This window comes from Empidonax traillii, unplaced genomic scaffold, assembly GCF_003031625.1.
Source record: "Empidonax traillii isolate 1590-97213 ecotype Southwest subspecies unplaced genomic scaffold, ASM303162v1 scaffold222:size850627, whole genome shotgun sequence".
NCBI lineage: Eukaryota > Metazoa > Chordata > Aves > Passeriformes > Tyrannidae > Empidonax > Empidonax traillii.
Window position 1 is genome coordinate 567,799 of NW_020955415.1, and position 12,256 is coordinate 580,054.

General features: G+C 41.7%; 1 protein-coding gene across 2 annotated transcripts in view; it reads left to right on the top strand.

The window, feature by feature from the left end:
- The first annotated feature begins 4,583 nt into the window (after positions 1 to 4,583).
- DOP1A (DOP1 leucine zipper like protein A) overlaps positions 4,584 to 12,256 on the top strand; it is a 60,412-nt gene continuing 52,739 nt past the window's right edge. For both annotated transcript variants that reach the window (XM_027887784.1, XM_027887780.1), the window contains exon 1: positions 4,584 to 4,663. The gene's annotated coding sequence lies outside the window, so the exon portion shown is untranslated. The remainder of the gene's footprint in view (positions 4,664 to 12,256) is intronic.

Sequence of the window (12,256 nt, forward strand, 5' to 3'; positions counted from 1 at the left end):
GCGCAGGAAGCAGCCACTCTCCCGCCCGCGGCCGGCGCAGGCGCGGGGCAATCCCGCCCGTCACAGCGCCGCCTGCGTGGAGTCATCGTAGAGCCGTGGGATCAGGGAATCGTCAGTGTTGGAAGAGACCTTTAAGATCGTCTAGTCCAAACGTCCTCCCAGCACTACCACTGTAATCCCTACACCACTAAACCGTCTCGCTTGTTCGCGAAGCCTAGCCATGATGATGAAACCGTCTCGCCAGAGGCACATCCAGACGCCTCTTAAACAATCCTAGGGATGGTAACTCCACCACCTCCCTGGGCAATCTGTTCCGGTAGCTTGCCACACTAACGCAAAAAAAATTTTTTTTAAGATCTAATCTGGATCTCACCTGTCTCGGCTTAAGGGCATTTCCTCTTCTCCTTTTACTGAAAGCACACTAGAAGAGACCTGCCTACACAACCTCCTTTCAGGTAGTTGTGGACAGCAACGAGGTGCCCCCTGAGCCTCCTCAAGACTAAACAAACCCAAGTCCCTCAGCCGTTCCTCATAAGACATGTTTTCCAGACCCCTCACTATCCTTGTTGCCCTTCTTTGGACACGCTCCAGTACCTCCATGTCCTTTTTTAAGTGAGGGGCCCAAAGCTGGATGTTGTACTCGAGGTGCAGCCTCGCAAGTGCCGAGTACAGGGGGATGATCACTTCCCTAGTACTGCTAGTTACATCTGAGCATACTGCTGGATCATATTGAGCCGCCTGTCAACCAGCACCCCTAAGTCGCTTTCTGCTAAACAGCTATTGCAAAACTGTTTGCACACTGCCAAGACCTCCTTGGTGTCTCCCTCTGAACCCCCCAGTAAGCAGGCTGGTGGTGGGCAAGAGGCTGTGGCAGGGAAAAGGTAGGACAGCTGACTTGAATTGACCAGAGTGATATTCCGTAGCATGTAATGTCATGCTTGGCAGTCAAAACTGGAGTATAATCTTTCCAAAGTGGCAATTGCTCAGAGACTGGCTGGGCATCATCGCTCTAGTTGTGGGAGGTGGTGAGCGATTGTCTGTATATTTGGTTGTTTTTGTTTGGTTTTTTGGTTTGGTTGGTTTGGGGGGGTTGTGTTTTTTGTTTTGGTTTGTTTTTTTTAACTCTGTTCTTCACTTACTAAGCCATCATTATCTCAATCCACAACTTTTCTTGCTTTTGCTCTTTTGGTTCTCCCCCTGTGCAGCAATGAGCTACCAGCGGGCTGGGGTCACCCCACCACACCTGCAAAGGTAAGACTTAGCAGAGGCCTCTGATGAGCCAGGGTCAGGCTCATCAGAGGGTCAGCACTGGAGACTGTATTCTGTGGTGTGTCACTGCACCACCACTTACCTCCTGCCTTGTGAACAAACCCCTCTCCACCCTTTCTTGCAACTTTACAAGTCTGCCTGAATTCTTCCCAATGCGTGTTCACACAGCTCTTGAATGCTGTCACTCATAACAACTGGACACTCAGCACAGGCAGCTGCTGCTCTGGGGTGAGGCTTCCTACTGCCTCTCATGAGGTCTTTCATCAAGAGATGATAAGCCTACCCTGACACCCCTGTGTAACTGTCCTTAGCTTATAAACACTGTCACCACTGCAGACTTCATCCAGCATGCCAGCTTCAAAGTATACAGGAAACTGATGATCAGTATTCAAGGACACTAAGGAAAGAAACTTTTGCTTTGAAACAAGGAGCCTTCCTGAATTGTTAATGAAAGTCACAAGACCTTCTGCAGTTGCAGTTAGTTGAAAACATGATCTGCAAAGCTTCAAGCAAAAAGGCAAATTTACACATGCTAATTTTATATCAATTTACTATATACTCTATATATAGAAGACATGTTTACTTTGAAGTATTCTTAGTCCTTGGAGTTATCACTACCAAATAGAAGAGTCCCAAAGAAGCACAGGGATCAAGGTTAGATTTTGTGGGGAAAATACTGCAGACAGTAGTCAACTGTCTCAACCAAGTTTTGTTGTTTTTTACAGAGCATGGATTTGTTGAAGTATTCTAAAATGCAGACTGTGCTGTCTACATGCTGTTCTGAGTGTGCTGTTTGGGGATTTTGCTGTTGTTTCCTTTTTTAAAGACCATGGTCCACCTGGTGGCTTTTATTTCCAATCACTTCACAAACTAATGTACATATTATAGATTAAATTGCTCTGAGCAAGTATGTCATACATCAAACATCAAATCCATGTAATTATTGGAGAATTGACTCCTAGGATTAGTAACACAGCCTTAGGCCCTGACTCCAGAAAGACTTACACAAGACTACAAAGTTATGAATAATCTGAAGTATTTGCAGGGTGTGAGCTTCATTTATGCAAAATTTATTACAGGTTTCTCACCATTTCTGCTGTAATTAATTACACAGAGAGGAAGGTAAATATCCTACAGAGCGAGTGCACCTAGCATTAGTGGTGCATCCAGAACATTATTCTGACTTCAGTGTAAGTAAAAGGAGATCCTAGTAAGGAAGAGCTCTGTAGTGTGGTCACTTCCTCAATGTCTCTCATTGTATTAGGGATGCTGGACCCTGCCTAATTCCTTCAGTGTCCACTTATGGATGTGTTTGTTATCAATATGAATAACCCTCCTTGGACCTATGGATACTGTCAAAGTCTCCACTCCCTGGTGCCAATACATTCTAGAAGTTCACAATCTGCTTAGCAAAAAAGCATTTTCTGTGCTTCCTCATTCTCATACTGTGGGATTTGGTTAACCACAACTTTGTTACCTTTCATGATTTTGTAGATTTTGATCAATCCTCTCCCCTGCCTTCTCTCTCTGCATTGAGCAGTCCCAGTTGTTATTGCTCTCGTTGTAAGATGACAGCGACATATCTCTGCTGTGTCTTTCTCAACTTCCCTACATCCCTCTTGAGCCATGAAGACAAGAACTGATGCAGTAATCAATCTGAGACTGTGCCAGCCTTTTATATAGCAGCCAAACAACTACCCCTGTGTTGTTCTCAATATTCTCCCCAGCAACGTAAAGTGTTTTGTGGGATTTTTTTTTTGTGCCACTGCACATAAAGTCGATGAGACAATTTCAAAGAACTGTTTGGAAGCTCTGAACTGGAACTGCCACTACTAAATTCAGCACAAGGGAAGCTTAGGAATCCAACCACCCTGCAGTGCAGCAGCATGTGAAAGCACGTGGTCAGCTATTGACAGTGCCTTCCTGTCAGTGATGTTCAGCACTGTTAAATCGCTCCAAAAGGACCACCAATCATAGTTACAGTTACATGTCAAATGCATTTGTAGGTCTGTTCAAAGAAAAATAAATTTAAATGTACCATTTTAATTAGAAATACATGACACGTAGAGTCATACTCAGTGCCTCAGAAAACCAGTGGGAATTGTCCAAAAAGTAACTGTTTCTCATCTACCAATTCCTGGTATAGCTGAATGAGAAAAGGAATAGCATTTCCTCTTTATTATTATCCCAAGTCTGGAGAGTAAAATTAGACTTCATAAAATGTTGGCTGACAAACATAAGTCACCAAGTAGAAGATTCATAAATATTATGAGATTTTCCCCTGCAATATTTTAGAAATACTTGTGCTCACACAAAGTGTAAAATATTTATCATGAAAGCTGGATGCACCTTATATTTTTTTGCAGATACTTAAGTAATTTATAAGCGTAAGAACTGTTTGCTATTATGAAGCCTGCTGAAATTTGAGATTTGCAATGATGACTTTGAAACTAACAAACTGCAGTCTAAGAACTGTACCCTTTATTGTGTGGAACTGGTCATTTAAAAATCACTCTTGCAGTAAAATATTCCTTCTGATAGAGTCCATGTGGGCACCCATACACCTTTGTGTATGGACTCAAGCATACAAATCCCAACAAATTTTAGAAAATTCCTAATATAACTACTGTAAACATAAGCATAGACATCCTGCAGAGGAGTTATCATAGCATCACAGACCAGTTTGAGTTGGAAGGGACCAAGTGCAGGTCAGCCTCTTCTTCCAGGCAAGTAATGACAGGATGAGAACACATAGTCTTTAGGTGCACCAGGGGAGGTTAAGTCTGGACATTAAGAGGAATTTCTTCATAGAAAGGGTGATTAGGCATTGGAATGGGCTGTCTGGGGAAGTGGTAGCGTCACTATCCCTGGAGGTGTCTAAAGAAAGACCGGACATGGCACTCAGTGCCATGGTCTATTGACAGGGTGGTCGGTCAAGGGCTGGACTCGATGATCTCATAGGTCTTTTCCAACCTAATTGATTCTGTGACCTTAAAGGTCATCTCGTTCACAATCCTCCTGCCATGTGCAGGGACACTTTCCACTAGACAAGGCTGCTCAGAGCCCCATCCAACCCGGCCTAGAACACTTCCAGGGATGGGACATCCACAGTTTCACCGGGTAACCTGTAGCATATTTTTAAATTACTACCTGCCTTCAATTTTTACCTGCACTGTATTTGGTAAGCTATGTGAAGATTAGGAAAAATAAATATACACCCATACCCGTATCCGTATCCATATCCACTCCCACAACCGCTCCGCGGCCGCCAGGGGGCGCAGCGCGGCGGCACAGCGCGGGGCGGGGCGGGGCGGGGCGCGGGGCACGCCGGGAGCTGTCAGGGCGGCGCGGGGGTGCCGCTGTCGGTCGGGCCCCTCCGGCTCGGGTCGCTCAGGTAACGCCGCTCCCGCCGCCCCCCCTCCCATCCCCGGTACGCGCGGGCTGCGGGCCCCGCCGCCTCCTGCTCTGCTCCCTCCGTGCCTCCCTGTCGCCGCGCCGGTGTCGGGGAGGGTCCGCCCCTGGAGCGGAGCCGGCCCTCTGCCCTGCCCTGCCCTGCTCTGCTCTGCTCTGCCCAGCTCTCCCCTGCTGTCCCCTCCTCTCTCCTGCTCTCTCCTCTGCTCTCCGCGGGCACCGCCGGGCCGTGCTGGGCAGTGCGCGAGGGGCAGCGCCGAGCAGCCTGGGGGCAGCGGTTGTACCTGTTAATTGCGCCGCATCAATTAACCTGTAGCACCTGCCTCCCTCCACCCCCACACCCCCCGGCGCTGTCCCCCCGCAGCGCCCGGATGGGTCTCGGGATGCGGAGCCTCTCCCCGCACCCCCACCCCGGCACCGCTCGGCGGGGCCTGGCTTCGCCCTGCGTGGAGGGGCTTCCTCGGGGGACCTGTTCCCGCCGGGGAGTGAGCCCGGCGTTGGGCTGCCAGGGCCGTCCTGCTGTGACCTTGAGGACTGTGGGCCTCTTTTGGGTCTGGCTCGACCGCTGGAGTTGTGGCGTGCACTGCTTGGGAGGATGCATGGGGTGTACGGCTGTCCCTGGTTTGTGTGGTGCAGGGTTGAATTTCATCTGTTGATGAGGGATGGCCTCAGATCTTGTGGTGCCCGTTTAAGGATAACAAATATGTGACAGCTTCTGGTGTTATGTATTTCTTAGAATAATATTTTCATACTTGTGACAATAACTGGAAAAGTATAAATAATTTATCTCTTTAAGTGACCTAAAACATGTTAGATATGAGGTGCAGGCTTTGATGAGCCAAGGGTGACTCAACCCTTGTGTTTTCGTTGCTGATTGCAAGAACCCTTTCACTCCTGAATCTTCTTTTGGTGTCCAGCAATAGTGAAAGTGTTATGGTTTTCGGATTAACTGCACAATCTGATACTAGAATTACAGCTGTAGGAGTGTGAAGTGGTGGGAAGACTGTATCTAAATAGTAACAGGCTAGATGCTTGCAGGTGATCAGGGGGCCCACTATAAGGTTGAAGATCCTAATCTTTCATTTTGCTACCAAGGCTTAGTGTGCCTGTATTAAATACTTAGGCAGTCCTGGCACTCAAATTTGCTCTTTTCGTTTGATTTTTTTTTTTTTTTAATGTTGGTATCTTTTCAAAAACAGACTAAAATACAGTAGGCCTTTTGCAAGTCTAATAGTGTGATGTCTAAATATTGTGATTATCCGAAATGTAGAGTCATTTCCAGTATAGCATGTATGAACGTCATGAGGGGGAATGTCAGTTGGGAAACAGGCAGAATGTTTACAGCATAATTCCTGGTTTTGTTTTCATTGAAATGAGAGTTGTCCCTTTTGGAAACTAAACAGCCCGTAAATGAGATGGGGAGAGGCTGCATTTCTAATTTACCAAATGTCTTACTTTCCCATCTTGTTGGTAGCACCTGTGACAGTAGGTGTTTAAACAGCATCTTGCAAAGACAAGTTATCTTACATATTCCATTAGTGGAGCAGCTGTACATTGGGGTGGGTGGTTAAGTTCATAAGTTAGGCCATCTTTATACTGGTATTGCTTTTCTTGTGTAAAAATGCTGGCACACTATGCAGAAATACTCATTGCAGGCACAGCAAACTATGTGGGAAAGATTGCAGTCTGTCTGGTTGTCATGGTTCAACCCCAGCCACCAGCCAAGCCCCGCGCAGCCCTTTGCTCACTCCCCCACCAGTGGGATCAGGGAGAGAATCAGAAGGGTAAAACCAGAAAACTCGTGAGTTGAGATAAAGACAGTTTAATGGGGAAAGCAGAAGCTGCACATGGAAGCAAAGCAAAATCAGGAATTAATTTGCTGCTTCCCATGGTCAGGCAGGTGTTCAGACATCTCCGGGAGAGCAGGGTGGCCATCCCATGTCATGGTGACTTGGGAAGACAAATGCCATCACTCCAAACCCTCCCTTCCTCTGTCTTTTCCCCCAGTTTTATATACAGAGCACGGTGTCATATGGTGTGGAATATCCCTTTGGTCAGTTGGGGTCACCCGTCCTGGCTGTGCCTCCTCCCAACCTCCCATGTACTCCCAGCCCCATGCTCAGTGTGAAAGTATGAAGAGCAAAAAAGGCCTTGGCTCTGTGTAAGCCCTGCTCAGCAGTAACAAAAACATCTCTATATTATCGACCCTGTGTTCAGCACAAATCCAAAACACAGCCCTGTACCAGCCATGATAAAGAAAATTAACTGTACCACAGCCCAGACCAGCACACTGCTGTAAGTGGGCTCAGCCTGTGTTCTGCCATTGTTCTCTGTTGGAATAAGGAGAGGACGCTTCCATTGCTGGCTTAGTTCTCTTAGCTAGAGTTACTGTTGTCCACCTTTAGTGTCATGTTACTTAACTGGGAATGACTGCTTGACTGGGCTGGCTGAAAATGCTTTTTACTTTGGTGAAACTGTATTATATTAAATATACAGCGTGTAGAAGAGAACCAAGAAGAGGTATGAAGTATGTTGTAAAAAAACCCTGTTTTGAAAATGATTGAGAAAAATAGGAGATAGGAAGGTGACTAAACAAAATGATACCTGCGAAAGCATGAAATAGAAAAATGGAAGTAATTGGTCTGTGTGCAAATAAATTGTCTTTCAGATTAATAATCATGTTGCCCTGACTTGTAGCTGAAAAGAAGTTGAATGATAAATAGAAACAGTAAGTGATATGTTTCCCTCTGACATGTTGCAGAGAAGAAACACTGCAGGATCAACCATTTTCCCCCAATAACTGAAACAAGAAATGAGAAGAAAGCACCAAATCAAATCAGTAAATGGTTTCACTAGTCAACACATTCCTATTTTATCAGAAATTTTGACTTCAATATAAGCATAAAAATGCCAAAAGTCAAGAAATAGTGCTTTGCCTAATTTGGTTTCTAGTATAATTTGCAGAAATCGAAGAGAATTTAACCTTTTATTTATGTCTTTTCTGGATTACTTCAGAGAGTAAGGAGAGCGAACAAGTTTTGGTCCAGCCCCTGTTTTCAGAATAGTCAAAAAAGGATTCTACTTTACAAATTCCTTTGAAATCCACCTGTAGAACTGTGAAATCAGATGCATTGCAAAATGTAACCACAGTCTTGATAATGTGTAGATATATGTTTGGCATATGACACTATTTCAGAATCAAAATCAGAATAAAATGATAGAAATTAGTTAAAATGTGAAATTAATTAATTACCAATATCTTAGACCTCAGGGTATAATAAAAAAGGAAGTTGGACAAAGTCTTGCCTGAATGCATCGTAATAGGTTACCCAAGTAAGGCAATAATAAGGATATGAGAACTTCTGACATGCCTTTGTGAAAAGAAGTATTGGGTTTGTTTGGAGACAGAATGTTAAAAGTCACCTGAAACTACATATTATTAGTATAATGGATGTGGATAAATAAAAAGGTTTGTCTAAATCTTCAATATTTAAAGTTATTGTGAGCAAAGAATAAATGAATAAATTACCAAGCCACCTTTTTTGTTGTTGTTGTTGAAGTTGGTAGATTCTGTGTTAACCTGTGTATTGGAATATTTACAGAGAAGTCTCAACGTGAAGTTACAGCGGAAGTTGGCAAACTCTCCTTTAAAGTAAAGTGTAGTACAAATATACCTTTAAATGCCAACATACTGGTTTTAGTTGACTTCCTTGTTGTGTTTGCTATGGTTTTGGTGTTATTTTTTTATTTAACTATATTAATTGGACTGGACTTACTAGTTTGATAAGAGTAAAAAGTAAGAAAGAAAAATGATACCTCAACCTGTGTTTTTCATTAGTATATGGTTGGAAAAGATTGGAAGAGGGAAGCTAGCTAGTTAAAAAGGCAATCTTCTCAGAGAGGATATGAGGCTGAAACACATAAAAGCGAAAATAAGTTGCAGTTTTTTTTAGGAAGCTTGTCCTGTTACTGTGCTCAGGCAGCTGGAGAGTAGATAACTATTTGAAGTCGTGTACTTACCAAGCATTGCTCAGCAAAGGCAGCAGCCGCCAGGTCTGGCAGGTGCATGTGAGTGCCAGGCAGTTCTGCTGGGACAGGAAGAGCACAAAGCTCACAGTGCTGGCAGGTGGTGTGGGAGACACGGGCAGGGTGCAGCTGCACTCGCACCACAATGTGCTCGTTTTCTCTCTCAGAAGGATTTTTCCAACCCACCAAACTTGTGAGGTCACCATGGGTTTAGCTGTGTCAGGTAAATACCTTCCATATCCTGTTCCAAACAGCCTTGTTTCTAATATGCAGTCTCGGGATCTTTTTGCGAAGGTGGGGAAAGTGCTTATACTGTACGGTGGTGCAGGTTTGATTGTGGAGAGCTGGAAGAGGCCTTACCAAGCCAGGCTGCAAGCCAAGCTTTTTTCTGCAGGCAACAGTTTCCTTTGGTCCAGGGAACAGTAGTTGATACACTACATACAATGTTAACACTTAACTTCTGAGTAAGGATTTTATGTTTCTGTTTGACTCAGCATTGTCCAAGTGACTGGTGACTCCAGGAAGTTACATTTCATTCTAGTCAAAGGTGTCTCTGCCTGTGGCAGGGGTGTTGGAACTAGATGCTTTTTAAGGTCCCTTCCAACCCAACCCATTCTATGATTAAAAACAAACAAAAAAAACTTACATATTATATTCTGCATTTGGTATTGTTAGGATGTCAGCTGGGAGAATGAAATGAAGGTTATTTTTAAAATGCCTTAACCCAGATTGTTTCTTTGATTAATGTAGTGCTGCCAAAATTTAGGATTTAAGTTGTGCATAAAAATGGTAAATCTTGGATCTGAGATGAAAAAAAGTTTCTGGAGGAAACACTCTGCAAACATGTCAAATGAGTCCAGGTTAATTTCTAGGGTTTTGGTGTTTGTTTAGTTGTTTTTTTTTTTTCCTCCTTCAATTATGTAATTGAATATGAGGGATCAATTCTAGATTTAGACTGAAATATTAGTTGTTCAAATACAGTGGTCAACAAAGGGAAGAAGGGGACAAAAAAAAGTACTTGAAAGGAGTATTGAAGGATAACTACAGATTAAAGGAAGTATTTTACCATTCTTCTTTATGTTGTGTTATTCTGACTTAAATTACCATCTGTTTTTTAGTAAGTCATGATAGATGTTTTTGTGTAATTTAGAATAAAAAGTATGGCTTTGTGGAGCTTTCTTGATTTTTAGATGTGAATGTTGATTAAGCTATAATATATTGCATAGATAACTCAGCAATTATTTTTTGCAAGAAAGGAAAAGACATGGAAAACTGTTATAGAAAAAAGAAAATATTTTCAGTTAGTGGTTGACCTGAGTTGTAACAAAGACGCAAATCATTATCTGTCATTTAGTGAGTGACGTAAGTTCAGATCTGTGAAATCTGAATATTTAATTTGATCTTAAGATGAGTATGATATTTTAAAAGTAGAAATTTTAGTGTAAGATTCTGGCATTCATGAGGTGCAAAAGTACTTAATTCTAGCAAAGATGATGTCTGTTATACTCTGCCAGAAACAGTAAGGTATTCCTGAGCAGTATACAGGCACAGTGCTCTAGGGCTGAAAGAAAAGGAATCAGTAGTGTTCTGTTGGTGGGTTTGGAATCAAAATCAAAATTTCAGTCCGGTACGTCAAACTGTTTTGTAGTGCACCTGTTATACATAGAGAACGTGTAATAAAGTAGAATTGAGTAGAGGGATTTAAATGTCACCCTAAATTCAGTTTTTAAGAGGCAATTTGAAGAGAAATGCATTTGCCAATGAGAGTAAGAAGTGTTTGGTCATTTTCTTCTCCCCTCTAACAAACAGACATAGATTTGATACTTTTTTATTCCTGAAAAATTATACTCTAAAGAAAATTCATTTAATGTTTGTTTATAATTATAAATTTGTTTTCTTAAACAATGAAGAGAAGTTGAATCCTGAGAAGGCTTATTGTATGTTCCTTATGAATTTTTAAGCTTGTTACTTGTTCCTCTTTATGAATTTATGTCTAATATAAGTCATAATTTGGACTACCATGCGACAGTAAGAACAGAAAGAACATTTTACATACCTGATATATTCCTGTCAGACTATGCTCAGTGCCAGACTTACAGTTTTATACCAGTCTTTTTTTTTTTCTGTGACAAATGTGCAAAAGAAGGGAAAATGTACTCAGTTTATTTTTGCTGACAATTTTTTTTGTGTGTAATAATAAATAAAAAATGTGTTTTGTAGATTCATAAGTGAGGAGGGAGCACATCCAGTTGGGTAACTAATCCAATCTCTATGGTACAAGCCATAGGTTTTTTCTCATTTAATTCTTGTTGTGAGAATCACTCTCAGGAAAACACCTTGTGTTTGTTTAGAAGTTGCCAGTATGGGTAATGCACAGATTGTTATGCTGTTTTGGTTTGATTTGATTTAATTTTGTTGTGGAAAGAAATTTGAACACCTAGAACAATGCTGATGTTTCTGTGGAAAAATACTTATTCACTGTTTCTGTTTGTGAATGTAACTAGGTAGAAAAGGTTACTGGGAAGTTATTAATCACAATATTCAGTCTTATTAAGTGAAGTAGACTGTTGCAGGATACTAATGAGATCCTGGCTAATTATAGTTAATAATACTGTCTGGTGCGGTTCTTTTGTGTTGTTTGTTTGTGTAATGGGGGGTTTCTTCTTTCATTACTCTACTGAATAGCAGTTGTCCAAAATAATAAGCTCAAATGATTCTTATTCTTCAGAAGACATTGGAGATGTCTCTTTGAAAAATTCTAAAATGAAGAATCTGTGGAAAGTCAATCTAGAAATAATCATCTATAATTGGAAAATCTTTATCTGTGGTTATAGAAGAATTTATATATTTCCAACATTTGAATTCTATCTGAAGAGTCTAATCTAGGATTTTTAATACTTATTTTGCTATTTATGTTGTTAAATGCTTCTGAGGAGAAGCAAAGCATAATAAATTACTGAATGACAAGACTTCTGTTGCCTATTTATTCAAATATGTGTTTATTTTAAGGTATTAAGTCTATTTAAATAAAAATGTGTTTCTGCAGTTGCCAGCTTAGTATGTGGGCACTACACACAGCTTAAAAAGCAATAGCTCAGTACTGTGAAATTAGAAATTTTTCTTATCTGCTTTTTAATTATCTATTAGTTCTTTTACTGTACATCCCACAGCCATACTTGAAATGGTAAACAATTTTAGAAATACCTTGAAATATTGCATTGCAAAGCTGAAGCTTTGACTAATTTAAAGGGAGCAAGCTTCTAAGCTCAGGCTCTTACGGTACTTACAACAAATATTAAGAATTCTTGAAGTGTTGTGATGTATGCAGGTTTGACCTCCACAGCCATCAGCCCCTGGACCTGTACCAGCAAGCAACCATTTCAGTCTTGCAGATTGGTTTGAAGGAGACAAATGGAGCAATTTTGTGAGGCTTGAAAAATGTAGGAGTGGAACAGTAACAAATCAAACCTAAAGAGGAGCTTTGGGGTACAACAGATAATGGAGAGCTTATGAATCAATGGGAAGTCTTATAACCTTGTGATTAAATCTG